Source organism: Cyprinus carpio, chromosome B6, assembly GCF_018340385.1.
Source record: "Cyprinus carpio isolate SPL01 chromosome B6, ASM1834038v1, whole genome shotgun sequence".
Taxonomy (NCBI): domain Eukaryota; kingdom Metazoa; phylum Chordata; class Actinopteri; order Cypriniformes; family Cyprinidae; genus Cyprinus; species Cyprinus carpio.
Window position 1 is genome coordinate 2,733,859 of NC_056602.1, and position 16,607 is coordinate 2,750,465.

The 16,607-nt window shown below is 35.5% G+C and overlaps 1 pseudogene; it reads right to left on the reverse strand.

Moving 5' to 3' along the window:
• The window catches only part of LOC109101661, a 70,297-nt pseudogene that overhangs the window by 13,925 nt on the left and 39,765 nt on the right, over nucleotides 1-16,607 (reverse strand).

Consider the following 16,607-nt stretch of genomic DNA (forward strand, 5'->3'; position numbering starts at 1 on the left):
AGTCAAAAAATGATTTCCATAATACCGAATAATTTGGCAGAATTGGCAGACATTTTTTATTGTTTTATGAATTCATTTTGCTACATTTTTTCAGAAAGCAAAATTAATATTAGGGCTGTCAAGCAATGAAAATGTTTAATCATGATGTGCTGATTAATGAATCTAATTAATTGCAAATGAATTTTAAGAGATTACTGTGTGTCACTGGTTACTGTGTTTTAAATGTGTTTTGATTTTGTATATATTTTTAAAAAATATATTTTTAGAGAGAAATATTTAGATTTTTACATTGCATGCTAACTGGCATTAACATTTTTATTTGATATATTGATGATTATTTTTTTTAATCATACTCTCATATGTCACTTTAGTCACTTCATTCATTCAAACTGATTCATTCAGAAATGTAACTCTTTATGAATAATGCACTGCTCAATTGTTTGCTAAAACGTGGATTTTTGTACAGCAGGTACGTGGATTTGTACAGCAACGAAAGACGCACAACAGTTATATTTTCATTTGCAAAATTAAGCATAACAGACAATATGAAAATATTGTGTCTAAAATGTAACAATACAAAATTCTTGTTTATTTAACTATTGTATAAAATTCTATATCACATACAGCAACATTGCTAGAGTGATATCATATGATATTTTTTGCCCTCATATTGTATTTTGGAGTTATGTAACTGTATTGTAACAGGATGCATCACACAGTCAGTCGTCCTGCATCATGAATAGCACCAAATTAATGAGTTAAATAGACAGCCCTAGTGACAGAGACAGTGTCTCAATTTAAGAGAATTTAAGAAGATTTAAAGGAAGATTTAAGAAAGTCTGGGAGCAGGGCGTACCTTCGCAGCAGGAGTTTGGGGTGGTTCTTGCTCTCCAGGTTCTTGTCGATGAGGTCGGACAGGCTAGCTTTTTCAGGACGCCGTGTGCCGTACTCCATCTCGCCCTGCAGGGCGCTCATGATGAGGCGGACGCCACGTTCCCGCGGTCTGCGCTGCATGGAGAACGAGCGCTGGGCCTCTAGCGTCCGGATATGAACGTCAGCAGAAGAGTGCTATCACCTCTTATTCAAGAGCTGGCCGAACAGAGTCAGAGCCTTCTCCACATTCTCCGGCACCTGAGGAGAGAGACGGCGAGAAACACTTCAAAAATCTCGAACAGGCTTTTTGTTCAGCCGAATGCATGAAATCTGACAGCAGTGTCCAGCTTTCACCTCCATCTCCTCAGCACCGGATGGTCCTCTATTCCTGGGAAAAGCACTCTTCTGGCGTATGTGCGGTAATCCAGGAACGGGATTCCAGCTCCGTCCAGATCCTGAGTCAGCTCATGGATATCAGTCTGCAGCTCCGCAAACGCTGGAAACACAGAGACCAAGAGAAAGAGTAAATCTTGGTGTTGTGCAAACCGCTGAGTGGAAGCCGAGACCTCCAGATTCTCCACGAAAGCCTCTAAAAAGAGGAAGAAAAAAGTTGTAGAAAATGTGACTGTACTGATGTGCACACCCTAAAAACCACATAGCAACATCCTGGGAAATAGCCAGAACACCCTTGCAACCACTCAGAATACCCTAGCAACCATATAACAACACACTCAGCATATACATCTTGCGTTTTTTAATTATCTGCAGTTTTCCACATCGAGTGACTGAGACTCAGTTGGGAACTGATAAGAGCTTTCAGTGGGTTGATCTATTTTTTTCAGAGAACACACATGATTGTCACGTCTCAGTTTTCCAATGAGTGTTTCTGTTTGACTGATAAGAGCTGGAAGTGGGAGTATTTTTTTTATTTGAGCTTGTTTTGTTATTATTAATTACTTCAAATGCAAGCACTATATTAAGCTTTAATGTTCAACAAGTGCATTTATGATATTTATCATTGTAATGGATTAAGTGGTTTAATTTTTAATGTTCAACAAGTGCATTTATGATATTTATCATTGTTGGTTAAAGTGTTTATTTAAGAAGTTGATAATAGTTTGATCTATTTAATTCTGTTTATTTTATCTTAATTTGTTTAATATTTATTCATTTTCAAATTATTTACTTATAGTTTAGTAAATATTATGTAAAACAAATATCTATTTGCAGCATGTGTTATTTGCTATAATTAAATCAAATAGAACTATATCATATATATTGTCTTTGTATAAACATCGTTTACCCTGTTTTCCAAGGTAATCAGAATTTGTAATCATTGGATATAAATTGGTTGACATTTGCTTGTCCAATACTTGTATCTGTCTCCAAGGTATAAGCATTTGTATGTCAAATCCAATGACTTGTTCTTAACTAGTAGTAGTCTACACTAAATCAGAAATTGTAAATTTTATTATGGTCTGATGCACCAGTGTGAACGGTGTGCTGGGAATTGTGTAAAGTGAATAAATCAGAGTGATGAGAGTGCAGCTTTCTGATCTGAGATGGCCGTGAATGACACCAGCACTTCTAGCACATGGTCCTAACGCTGTCTCTGCTCCGCGCCTTTTATAAATCTATATGGAATATCAGAAATATTTGCTTTTGTTCCCAAACTTCTGCTCGGTCTGCTACTGCTGCCACTGACCTAATCAATCTGGATGTGTGACTTCTTTTATTGCCTCTTTTTATTCATCCTGGAGGACATCTCATCACTTATCAGTGACCTGTCACTCTCACCTCCTGCTATCCATCTCTTTTATCCTCTCTTCCCTGTCCTCATCCCTCTCTCTAAGTCTGGAGACAGACAAGGTCGTCACCTCGGCCCGACAGAGACAGATAATGGGCGGCTCGTCTCACCCTCGTGACCGCGGCGGGAATGAGACGGGAGTTCGGTGCACGTGTGTATGATAAATGATGTGAGCATCATGAGGTCATCGCTAACAGGAGACCACCGAAAACTAAAGCAACAATCAGAGAGAGAGAGAGAGAGAGAGAGAGTGGAGAGAGAGAGGAGAGAGAGAGAGAGAGATAGAGAGAGAGAGAGAGGCGCGACGAGCAAAAAAGGAGCCGCGGAAGATCAAATTAAACCAGGAAAACCAATTGTAAACAATTGAAAGATATTGAAGGAGAGTGATGAGATGGAGAGAACAAACAAATGAACGAATTGTAGGAGAGTGAAGGAACGGATAAAGAACCAACAAAAAGTGTGAATGAATGCACAAAAGAAAGAAAGCAAAAAGCATGAAAACAAGCATGAGAATCTGATTAAGAGTGAAAAAAGAAAGCAAAAGAAATTGAATGACAGCATGAAAGGAAGGAAAAGTGCAAAACAAAACATGAATGCATGGAAATGTGAAAAAGAGTGGAAGAAAGGGTAAAAAAGCGAAAGAGCATGAAAAAGCATCAAAGTAAAGTGAAAGAAAGTGTGCAAGTGTATAAGAGCACTCAAAATAAAGGAAGAGAGAGAAAAGAAAGAAAGAAAGAAAGAAAGCACATGAAAAAAGAAAGAAAAGTGTGAAGAAAGAAAGATTGAAAGAAAGCACATGCAAAAGTGTGAAAAACATGAAAAAAGTGCAAGGACAAAAAGAAGAGAAAAAAGAGACAAAAAGAAAGAACAAAAAGAGCAAAAGAAAGCACAAAAGAAAAAAGTGCACAAGGAAGAAAGCACAAAAAAAGCACAAAAGAAAATGAATCATGCAAAATGGGCCGTTAATAAAGTGCAAGAGAGCAAATGAGAAACAAAGGGGGAAAGGAGTGGAAGAAAGAAGTGTAAAAGAGGAAGAAAATAAAGCATGAAAGAAAGCACAAAAGAGTGAAAACATTAAAACAAAGTGTGAAAGAAAGAAAGAGCAGCAGACAAAAATAAAAAAGCCAAACAAAGCATGAAAGAGTGAGACAGACAGTGAATGCAGTGAGGTTTTACCCTCTTTGCACTCCAGAGCGACTCTGGACTCCAGATTGTGCATCTGCAGCTGCACGCCGCTTAGAGCGTTAGCCGGTCCGCGTCACGGGATTTACGCTTGTATGCGATGAGGATGAGGATGATGACGAGCAGAAGAAGACCTCCTCCTCCTCCGATCCCGATGATGGCGGAAGGGGAGTGCAGCAGGCTGTCCGAGTAGATCTGCAAGATTCCTGGAGATGTATCGGAAACCTCCGGCCAAGATCTGCATCAACCCCCACAAGATCTGCACAACACACACACACACACGCTGAGCGTCACACATCATATCACACCACGACTGACAAAACAACCACTGCATGGAAAAACAGGAAAAGATCTGCACAATATAACCAAACTACAACCCAAAACAGTGGATGCACCTTCAGAGACGCCTCCTTAAAATCACTACTTCAATAAACTCAGCAGAAGTATTGCTCCACATTTCAAAATCTCAGCCAATCATAAGAGAGGTCATTTACATACCGGGAACACTAGCCTGGTTTATTGTAAATTGCCAGACATGGTGGACAAAATGGACACACTGTGTGGAAAAAACAACGTCTCCCGAATGTGTTTTGGTTCAATAGAACTTAGAAGTGGAGAAAATATAAATGCATAAAATGAGCTCTAGTAAAACAGTTATGACTACAATAACAATCTATAGCCCGCCCCAATCCACACATCCATCATCACAGGTCCACATCTCTCAAGCGAACCTGCATCTTTAGAAGTCTTTAAAAGAAAGAAAGAACGAAAGAAAAAGGAGCAAAAAGTGCAAAAGCAAGCATGAATGAAAAGTGTTTCGCATACGGTGCTCTCGATGTCATTTCATATGCAAAAACTCAGCCAATCATAAGTAAGCGGTCAAATTACATATTGCATACTTAATTGTGATAACATCAGAAAGAGGGTGGGGAAAATGACCATAAAAATAAACTATGATTGTTTTTTGGATTTAAGAAACCTAAAAACCTCAAAAATAATAAATGAGCCTCCTAAAACAGTTGTGATTAAAAATAAAATAAAATAAAAATCCAATCCCCCACAATCCACTGTGAAACGCACCTCACAACAGCACTACCCAATATATCCCATAATTCCACATCTCTCAAACAAACCTGCATCTTTAGACAATCTTAAAGGGATAGTGTTGGAAACCAAACAGTGGCTGGTCTCCACTGACTTCCATAGCATGAAAAAAATACCTTCATAAAAAATATCTTATTAGAAGAAAAATTCATGCAGTTTGGTGCAGCTTGTTTGGAAGTGATTGAATGGTGAGTAGAATGTTGCGTTTTGGTTGAACCATCAGTTTAATGATGTAGATCACACTTGACTTGGTTTAAGGAGGCTAAAACAGGCGAGTGTGAGGTTTTATATTGTGAGTAAAGCGGTAGCTAAACGGCAGTCGCTCGTGTCACACAGAATCGATATGGGTCACGATATATAGGTCGAGGACAAACATGTGGGTCGCAGCGTCTCTGTCGTTCTCACACAGAAAGAGAGCAGACGGCTTGGGGAAAAACATGGGAGTGATGTTTTAATAACTGTGCCATACAAAATATGATTGAAGGTGCATGCTCTGCAGCAATTTAAAGATGAAACCGACTACATGTAAATACAGATCTGCGTCTCAGATTCTTTGCAAACTCAGTGTAAATAAATACAACACAAAACCCCAGAGAGCCACGACTGAAACTCCCAGCAGTAATCTGATGCTGAGAAACACGGGCTGAAACGCAGAACAATGCACACGGAGGAGAGAAAGAGGCAGAGGATGAGACGTGTGATAGTCGTGGGAAAGAGATGGGAACAGAAGAAGAGATGACACACTCACAGTGACTTTATGTTGTCCGGAGAGGTCTGGTGATTCACACATCAGCTGAGCCTCGGACACGGTCAACACACACGGCTCGGCACCGATCAGAACCGTGTAGTTCAATCTGTAGTTACCAGCAGCCGAAGGAATTAGATTCTTGCCCTGAAACAAACACACACACAGACGTGTTTACTTTCAATCATTAGCATATTTTAAACATCATCCTCAAATACTCTGCCAGTGTTTCTTTCTTCACCAACGTCCAAAAACAACCAGTAGCTGGACTTTTATGACTCTTATGAGTCTGCTCTTTTAAATTAGTCTCAAACTCATCGGTTTTAGTTTTGTTTTGAATCACTTTATCAGCTCACCGAAGCTCAAGTCTTCAAATACATCTGTGCAATTGCAGTTTCTATAGTTTAACATTGAAATCTTTTAAAATGTATGAAATGTATATATTTAGTTATTTTGTTTATTGTCATTAGTATCTTAAATAAATCTTCAAAGAACCAGAATTGGAAGTGGATTCTAATCGTATGAACCAATGCATTTAAACAACAAAGTATTAAAATGACTGAAATAGAACTAAAAGTAAAGCTATTTTTTGATAGAAATTTTAAAATTACACAAGCTTAAATGGATGAAAATATTAAATTAAATATTTATAAAAAAAAAATGCAAAATATTCATAAATACTACAATAGTATTAATAATTTTAAATAGCACTGCCGTGAACTAGAATGGTCAAATTCCTATCCAGTCTGAACTTATGATGCGATTGCTTAACCAGATTTCCAGCACTCACTATCTCTCTCTGCCCAAGGGGCTTATGGGAAGGCAAAACCTGGAGGCAGAACCATGCATAAATGTGTGCATGCTTCATTTAGAGCCGTGTGTTACTGAAGGGCTCCATTTAACATGTAGACTCAGCTCGTACTGCGCATTACCCAGAGGGCATTGATTGGGATGTTGAATTTGAGTTGATGATATTCATGTGATTTTTATTTTTTTGTTATTATTTGTGCTATGAGTGCATGAGGCAGGACCTCAACACCACACAAGCATTTTAATGAACTAGACTTAAGTCAATGTGTCTCGGCGGCTTGGTTGCCAGGGTGTTGCTATGTGGTTTCTTAGTGGCCCAAATCTACAAGGCTCACCCTTAAGTTTCTACGATATTTAGAAAGATCTTTAGAAATGTCTCAGGTACCTCTCTCAAGTCGCATTTTTGCCATCTGTCATGTAAAAATGTATTTGCTTAGAAAAGTAATAACACTTCATGATCTGAACAATCAATCATGTCTGTAGCACAAAGTGTGTTGGAAGAATTATGTGCAAAAATGCAATGCTTTGAGACAAACTGTTTGCACCGTTTATACCAAAAAATGTATACAAATTGGGATGCACATATAGTAATGTTATTTTAGAACTATATACTTTTCTTTTATATATATATATAAGTTATATATATAATAAATATATATATATATATACTATATATATATGTATATATAGCTATATTAAGCTTTTATTTTTAAGAATTTCTGTATTAATTTTTAGATAAAGTTTTTAGATGATTTTAATTTTTAGAATTAATTTTAGATAAAGTTTTAGTGATTTTATTATTATTTTTTGTAATTTTATTATAAACAAATTTACATTTCTCTTTTTTTATTTATATTGTCCTTTTTTTTTTTATTTAAGGTAAGCTGCCAAGAAAACATTTCTAATTTTCCAAATAATTTAAGATCAAATGTTTCTCCTACTATTTATATTTTACATATTATATATATTTTTTTATATATTTTTTAATTTCATTTTTTATTATTATTATTATTGTTGATATAGTTTTTATTACTTTTTTAATTTCAGTCTTGGCATCTAGCAAACTAAACTTTCTCTCATTTTATTTATTTTAGTTCATGTTTATTTTTATTTCAAGTAACGAATCGTTTTAGTTTGAGGTTTTTTTATGGCTTTACTTTTTTTATTTTATTTATTGGTACTTTACACTAGAATAATGCTTGTACTAATAACAAATTTGAGAAATATCACTCCAATATTACTATAAAAACTGTGTATTAATGCAACAACAGACATGCAGGTGGCCTTACAGTTGCAGTGTTTCTCTGAGGGGGATTATTACACTACACAACTGAAGAAATGCAGTATAACAGCTCCAGCAGGTGTACTGAGATTCACCTTCAGGATGAGAGGAGATCCCGGTTTGAGCTCCAGCATGGACGGACTGAAGGGTTCAAACACAGGGTCTGGATAGAAACTGAAGGTCTCGTTCACCACCAGCAGCGTCTGAACGTTATCCATGATGAACCCGATCTCTTCCGGGGCCCGCTGGCCCGCCTCTGAGAAACCCCTCTCGGACCCCGCCACGGACGGCACCAGACACACCATCACCGTGTTATTGAGCACAGTGCAGTTCTGTGAGAGACAGCAAACATTAAAAGCACTGAAGACACTAACGCTGCTTCAGAGCCAGAAGCAGAGAGGAGGAAAACAGCAGCGAGAGCGAGCGGGTCAAGGAGAAGAAAAGGTCACATTCGCCCTGCGGGACTTTCTCAGGGCTTTATAGAGCCATTTTATGTTCTATATCCCATCAGCCGTTGACATTTTAAAGGTTAAACTGGGAAAAGGTGATTCAATGTCACACATACGCAAAGAAAAACATGTGCAGGCACACAGGCCTTCGGTTGAACACTCTCGTTTGTCAGTTCCTGCTGCTTTAGAGCTCAGAGGGAACAAAAAACACTATAAAACTAGCCTAGACCAAAGCAATCAAAAGTTTGAGGTCGTTTTTTTTTGTTCTTTTTGAAATAAGTCTCTTCTGCTCATCAAGGCTGCATTTATTAGATCAAAAATACAGTAAAAATCTGACATATAATTACAATTTAAAATAACTGTTCTCCGTGTTAGTATCTGTTAAACTGTAATTGATTTCTGTGATGCGCAGCTGAATTTTCAGTGTCACATGATCCTTCAGAAATCATTCTTGTAATATTAAACTAATGGGTATAAATATAGAGAGAAAGGAAGGAATAATGATGATAAACGTACGTTGACTGAACTGACGCTGCCGTATTTGGCTCTCATCTTCGGCTCTCGGACGCTGGCGAGGTTGCTTCCAATCACTGTTAACAGGGTTCCCCCACTAACAGAGAAAAACAGCAATGTAAACATTGTGTTAACCATCCATCACCTCCTGAAGCCACTTCAATCAGTGGAGACAATCTGAAACACACCTACTGCATTAAGAGTATCTTCTGAACTGTTAAAGGTGAAGAATGAAGTACATTACCATTCAAAAGTTTGGGGTTAGTCTTTTTTTTTTTTAAAGAAATTAATACTTTTATTCAACAAGGACACATTAGTGTCAGTAAAGACATTTATAATGCTACAAAAGAATTTCTGTTTCAAACAAATGCTGTTCTTTTGAATCAAAAAATCCTGAAATATAAAATGTATCACAATTTCCATAAATATATGAGTCAGCATAACGGTTTTCAACATTGATAATAATCAGAAATGTTTCTTGAGCAGCAAATCATCATATTAGAATGATTTCTGAAGATCATGTGACTCTGAAGACTAGATGCTGAAAATTCAGCTGTGCATCACAGAAATAAATTACAGTTTAACAGATATTCACATAGAAAATAGCTGTTAAATTGCAAAAATATTTTAAAATTTTAGTGTTTTACTGTATTTTTGATCAAACAAATGCAGCCTCAATAAGCAAAAGAGACTTAAAAAAAATAAAAAAAATCATACTGACCCCAAAGTTTTGACATTTGTTACTGCATATCACCAAAGAACGTTAAAAATACAATGAAAATCTCCACTATCTCCACGTTCACGCTGAAGCACCTGCGAGCCGCTCTAGTGGACTTTATTTCAGAGAAACAGGTCACAGTGTGGTAATGAGTCTGACCTGGCGATGCTCCAGTCCGGCTCCATCTTCAGGATGCTGGGGTCTTCTGTGTAGTTGAACTTCACCTCCGGGTTTCTGAGCTCGGCTGCGTTTATGTCCACCATCACCGGGGTCCCTCCTGTCCCCAAACCCGCCGGAGTCACACACACGATCTCACGACCGCTTCGCCTGAACACACACACAAACACAACACCTTCAGCTTTCCTTCTGTTACAGGACTCAGATCACAGAAAACTGGAACTGCTTGGTCTTAAAGTCTGCTGTGCTGTGTCAAAGTGGTAATATTTACAACAAATTTACAGTCAGTTTTTTTGATTCGGATCATTTATTCAGATATTTTATTGGCCAAACCCATCACACGGAAGGACATTTTAACAGAATGTGAGTAACACAGTGAATACAGCTTTTGTCCTTATTTTATTTCATTTCAAAAATGTTTTATTTTGGTGTTTTTTTTATTTAATTTTGTTTAAATATTTTTTTTACTTTTATTAATTTTATTATATTTTATGAATATTTTTTACATATACTATACATATTTTACACATATATGTATCAGCCAGTGACAAACCCATTAGAAGGAAGCATTTTTTTGGTTATTCCCAACTAAATTACCAAAAAGAGTAATGTAGCAAAAAATGTTCTAATTTATTTCATTTCAAAATGTGTGATTTTATTTTAGTTATTTTTTTTTTTATTTATACTTTCATTTATAAGCATTTTATGCACGCATATGGACATTTTATTGGCCGCCAGCAATTAAAACCCCATTAAAAAGAGGGGAAAATAGTGATTAAAAACTAAATATCAACTGTGATTATTATAGTAAATACTGTGCCAATTTGTTTCATTAAAAAAAACTGTGATTTTATTTTTTTAAATAATTTTTCTATTTTATTTTTATTTCATGCACATAAATGGCCATTGTATTAGTCTTCAGCCATTAAAAAAACTCATCAGAGAAAGGGGAAAATGTTGATTAACAACTACATTACATCTGTTTTTTTGTGCCAAGAAGAAGCCTGAATAACATTATAAGTAGACATCATTAAAAATAAATAAATAAAATTTAACTAATGTGTAGAATTTAACTTGTTTCTATGCCTTTTAGATTTCAGAATAAGAAAAACACAAACTCATCGCCCTGAGCTGCGTCTGAATGAAGAATGCAGAGTGTGTGACAACACACTTTCATCTGGTTGCATCAGGTTTGGAGGTTCAACGATCACTCAGCGCGACGGCTGCGAACATGACAGACGGTAATCTGATCAAACCAACACATGCACCACTGACGGCTCGTTTAGTCATGTGACAGATAAGAGCAAGATGAGATTCAGTCTGACGGTTCTTTCCCATGTTTGATCAGACATGCATGTGCGTGTCCTCTGTGTGTGTGTGTGTGTGCGCTTGTGAGTGTGTGTGTGTGTGCGTGTGAGTGTGTGTCCTTCAACACTTACTGTGTTGCCTAGGCAACTGTGTTTACAACAGGCAGTGGTTCTGGACATATTTTGATAGGACTGTCATCACATTAGTGGAGAGGCGGGTTCAAACACACACACACACACACACACTCACACAATTGCATTAAAATATGATAAGAAATCATTTTAACGCTATTATTTTTTTTGTACTGTGCCAAAATGTGCAATTGCAAATATATACATTGTATGTATATATAAAAATTATATTAAAATATATATTTTAGATATATATATATTTGAACTGAGAACACTGGTAAAATAAAGTACAAAATACTTGCATTTTGGTAATGAGAATCTGGAGGGGATATTTTCTAAATTCTTTTAATTTCTTTGTGCAACATTTAATTCTTGAGTTTGGCATGAAATATGGTATTTACACAGTATTCCAATAAATTCAAATCACAAACATGACAGTGTTGTGGTGCTCTTTTGCTGGAGAAATCTGTGTTTTTTAGTAAGGTTTATATAGTATATAAAATATTGTTTTTAAAATATATATAAAATATATATAATATTGTTTATAAATTATAAACATAAATATAATATTTTATTTTAAATTTTCATTTTTTATTTGAATTTTTGTTCAAGTTTATTTTTTATTTTTCTATTTAGCTTTCATTTGTTTCTATTTCGGTTTTAAATTTTAGTAACTTCTTTTATTTCAACATTTCCAAATTTGGTTAAATTAAGGTTTTACCCTAATACTTACCCTAATAATTCATTTCAGCATAATTTCCATTAACGAAAAAAAATATTTTTAACAGCTTTTGATTTAACTGACAATATCAACACTGAGGGATGAATCTAGAAGTGTAAACATGAATAAAATGCATCTGATGTATTTTTCAGGATGCTACAGTGTTGTCTGATTGTAATAGCAATGTCCCGGTGAGAGGAGCCCAACCTCTCGAAGCGGCAGCTGTTGAGTCCGATCTTGATGGAGACGGCGCTGCCTGAGTTCAGATGACTGCCGTAAATGGTGATCCTCGTTCCTCCGGAAATAGGCCCGTATGACGGCAGCACGCGAGTGAAGAACGGCGACTGGACACACAAAGAGTTTACAATGACATTACTAAGAAAATCAGTTAGAAATCACCAGGTGTGACTCATTTATAAGGGCGGGTGGCACCAAAATATTCACCCAAAACATAGACCTCTACATAAACTGAATAAATAATAAACTGTAAATGTGTTCAGCATTCTGCAGCAAAGATTTTCTTTTCATTTTAAGCCATAAATTGCACAGGATATATTAAAAATGCACTTAAAAATGATACTAAGTTGATACAAACTCAACAACGCCACAATGTCAATCTGTGGTGAAAAATGGAACTGCAGCACGCTCTAATTGAGAGCCATTTGGGCAATTTTGAGACTTGCCCTTTTATTTTCTTATCTCCGGACCAAGACGATATCAGTCAGCTTCAGCTACATGTGTCTGCATCGGTCAGTAACTAGCTGGCAGGTCAGTTTTTCTTAAGTGGAGTAGTGTTTTGAATGAATTACAGTGTTAATCCTTGAGTTTAAATGTTATGTGTGTGTATTTTAAGCCTGTCAATCAACATTCACGTGCCGCCCACAGGCTGAATAACGCAAGTTGTGTGTGTCTGACTATAAACTTTGTTGTTTTTATTATAAACTAGCACTGATTTAGGGTCAGGAGCCGCTAGAGTGAAGCTCACCACAAACGTGAAGGCTTTGGGAGACACGGCCCTGTACTCCGGCAGACAGTCGCGCACACACACCTCCACCTGAGCGTCCTGCACACGGTAGCCTGTGGCATCGGCCAGACGACACACGATCCTGCAGAGAGACACAGAGAGACGAGGGTCTAGCTACACACAGCTTAGGACAGATGTGAACAGAGGTTCCTGTGTTGGAACTAAAAAAAAAAAATAACACAGCTGTTTGTTTATTTCCTGCAAGTGTGAAGCGCTGCCATGATTTAATAATAAACTGTAAAGTCACTGTCACTGCTTTCAGTACCAGGATGTAAAAAATGTCACATCAAAGATGCATCTGGACGTATGAATGAACGAGATAGCATCCAGAACCTGCAACAAACAGAGGTCACCGGTGGGTTTTTAATAAGAAAAAGGTGATTTATAGATGTGTTAAGGAATGCACTAATAATACAATTATGACAATAATACATTAGGCAGACATATGACCTATACAGACAAACTGGAAAATTCTATAATATGTAGAATATAAATCATTTTATATGCAACAAGTGAATATTTATTTTGAGACTACATTTGTTATTAAATTTGTTTTGAAGATGACTTGATAATGTAAAAATAGTGTATGCACAATTAAACAGCGAATATATATATATATATATATATATATATATATATATGTATATGCAAAATTAACTGATGCTAATAAATGAAAACAAAATAGTGACAATGATGATCCAATGCTGCTATTAAAACAATCTACTGTTGCCATGGTTACCTTTAAACTGTTTTCAACAGCTAGGTTTCCATGCACACATTTTCATGCAAATTTTTTGAATGGTGCATAAAATGATGAACAGGAAAAACACTTTAAAATGCCAAAATGTGCATAAATACACTCTAGTAAAGTTCCTCAGTTCTCCATTTCTATTTTGCACCAGTTTCTCCAAAAGCTATGATTGCATTCTCTTGAAGCCACGATGGAGATGCTGCTTTATTAGTAATTTTTTTGGTCATTTTAATCACTAATTAAATACACAAAACATTAGTTTGCAATTGACAATGCAGCATCGTACACTAATGATAATAGAAAACACTTGAGATCTGCTATCACTCCAGTGGTGTGTGTTTGTCTCAGGACACTTCAAACATCAGTCAGACCTCTCTTCCTTCCCAAGTGGGCAGTTTTTGGCCAGAATGAGCTGATAGTCAACATTCAGACTAGACGAGACTAAATAAAGATAGGTTGGTTTTTATTTAAGGAAACGTAAGTGATAGTTCATTCAATCAGAATGATAGTTACTAACACACAACTACCCATCAACTGCAGCTAAATTCATTTCATATATGTCTGTATAAATAAACATGTATATATTTATTTATACACACATTTTGGATGACAGTCCAGGGTTTAAAAAAAAAAAATATGTAAAAAAAAAAAAAAAAAAAAAAAAAAGTAAATACATTAAAAAAATATTACAAATAAATTTAAATTAGACTAAAACAAACAAACATTATATTAAATAAAAAAATAAAAAAAAATAAAAAATAAAAATTGCATTAAACTAAGTAAATAATATATTTTAATATTTTATTCTATATTTTATTTTATTGTAAGTAAAGTCCTTCAGACTTAATTGTTTGAGACATATTTTAATATTTTATTCTATATGAATGATGTATTCCTCCTCGATGGGCTGACAGGCCACCTTCCCGATCCTCACTCCGTTCTGGATGTCTTTGAACTGAAGGCCCAGATTCTCTCCGCTGATGGTCAGTCTGGTTCCTCCCTGCCGCGGGCCGGTCTCAGGAAACAACTGCACCAGGACACATACAGAAATTACACTTTTTTGCATGAACTATCATGCAATCAGAAGCGAGTGCATCCGCGGCAGACAAAAACACAGCATCATGAGAAACACCAAGCTCAAGAAGCAAACACAAAAAACGGGTAATTGGTTTCAGATGCGGGACCGCTTTCATTTGACACTCACACATTTTTACAGATAGATGCATGAAAATACAAAAGCGCAGCTTGAGAGAGAGTAAAGCAGAGGAACAGAGAGAGAATAGGTGTTCACCGTCTGAACAGATGGCTCTCGGAGCGCCTATGGTGTGCTAATAATCCATGTGATAAATTCATTCTACTCCAAATTAAATTAACACCTAATCTAATAAGTAAAAGATGACAGCGGTGCCACACAGATAGAGAGCGAGCATGAGAAATCGAACGAAGAGAACAAAGGAGGAGTTTAATTAACACGAGGGGATGTAAATTTAGTAAGTAGATGTTCTAAAAGTTAATATTCCGTTGGCAGGAGACTTTGGAACTCGATGTAACGCAGCAGAGAAAATCTACTCCAGAATAACAGAGAGTGAGGAAGAAAGAAAGAAGAAAACTTATCAGCGCCTGTAACATCATCCGTCAAAACCTGTCATGATATCAAGGGTTTGTCAAGCTCGTGAAAAGAAGGAAAACTGCCCTCTCACCATTAAATATGACTATATAATAATAATAATAATAAATTGCAGTAAAATATACTATTGTAATAATTGTGTTTAATTTTTAAAATTGAAATAAAGTAAATTTTTTACAATAATAATAATAAAAAAACTTATTTACTACTATTAATATAATATAATATTACATTACATATTTACTCTATTATTAGTAGTATTTTATTATTATTTAAAATAAAAAAATTAAAGAAAAAAATACTATTGCAATAATATTATTGTACTGTACATTAAAAATAACAATAATAAATTGCATTAAAATATTGTATTGCAATAAAATCTATATTTTTTTATTTAAAATAAAATTTTAACAACAATAATAAAAATATATTTACTACTGTTTACTACTAATATAATAAAATATAATATAATAATACATTTTAAATATTTACTTTATTATTAGTAGTACTATTAATATTATTATTTAAAGCAATAAAAAAATACTTGAGGAAAAAATACTTTGAAATAATATTATTGTACTGTAAAGTAAAAATAAATAGCATTAAAATATACTATTGCAATAAAACTGGCATTTTATAAAAAAAATTCAAGTACAATAACAGCAATAACAAACTTTATTTACTACTATTACTACTATTAATATAACATAATATAATATAATATAATATAATATAATATAATATAATATAATATAATATAATATAATATAACAACAATATTTTTTTTAAACTATTATTTTAGTGGAAACCACAGAGATACCTTAAAATTTTCTTTTTGTTAGCAATACATTTAAAAATGGGTCTCAATACAAGTTTGAAAGTAAAGAAAGGAAAACAAACATGAATTTTTTTACTAGATTTTTTTATAATTTAGTGCCATTCCAGCTACCATAGTTATATTCATGATGAGAAAAGAGGGGAAAATAAAAAAAAAAGTTGGTTTGCAGTAACTCACCCTGGTGATGCGCGGGTGCGTGCAGCGGCTGTTTCCGGCGCTCGCATGCATCCAGGTGTGTTCCTGCTGAGTGCATTCCTGCCGCAGAGAGCACTTCCTGTCCTGGACACACCAGCCGCACTCGAAGCTGGGGTCGGCCTTCAGACACAAACCACAGCTCTCCCGCAACGCGTAGCACTTATACAGGTGCGCTGCAGAGACCAAGAGAGATTCACTCACGATTTATGGACAGGAGGAAACTCTGCTGATTATCTAAATCTCACGCTGCATCCCATTCAACTCAGGATGCTGGACTTTCCAGGAAACTCAGATTTTCAATGACACAGTAAAGAGGTTTCCAAACTGACTCCAGGGAAACAGAAAAAATGAA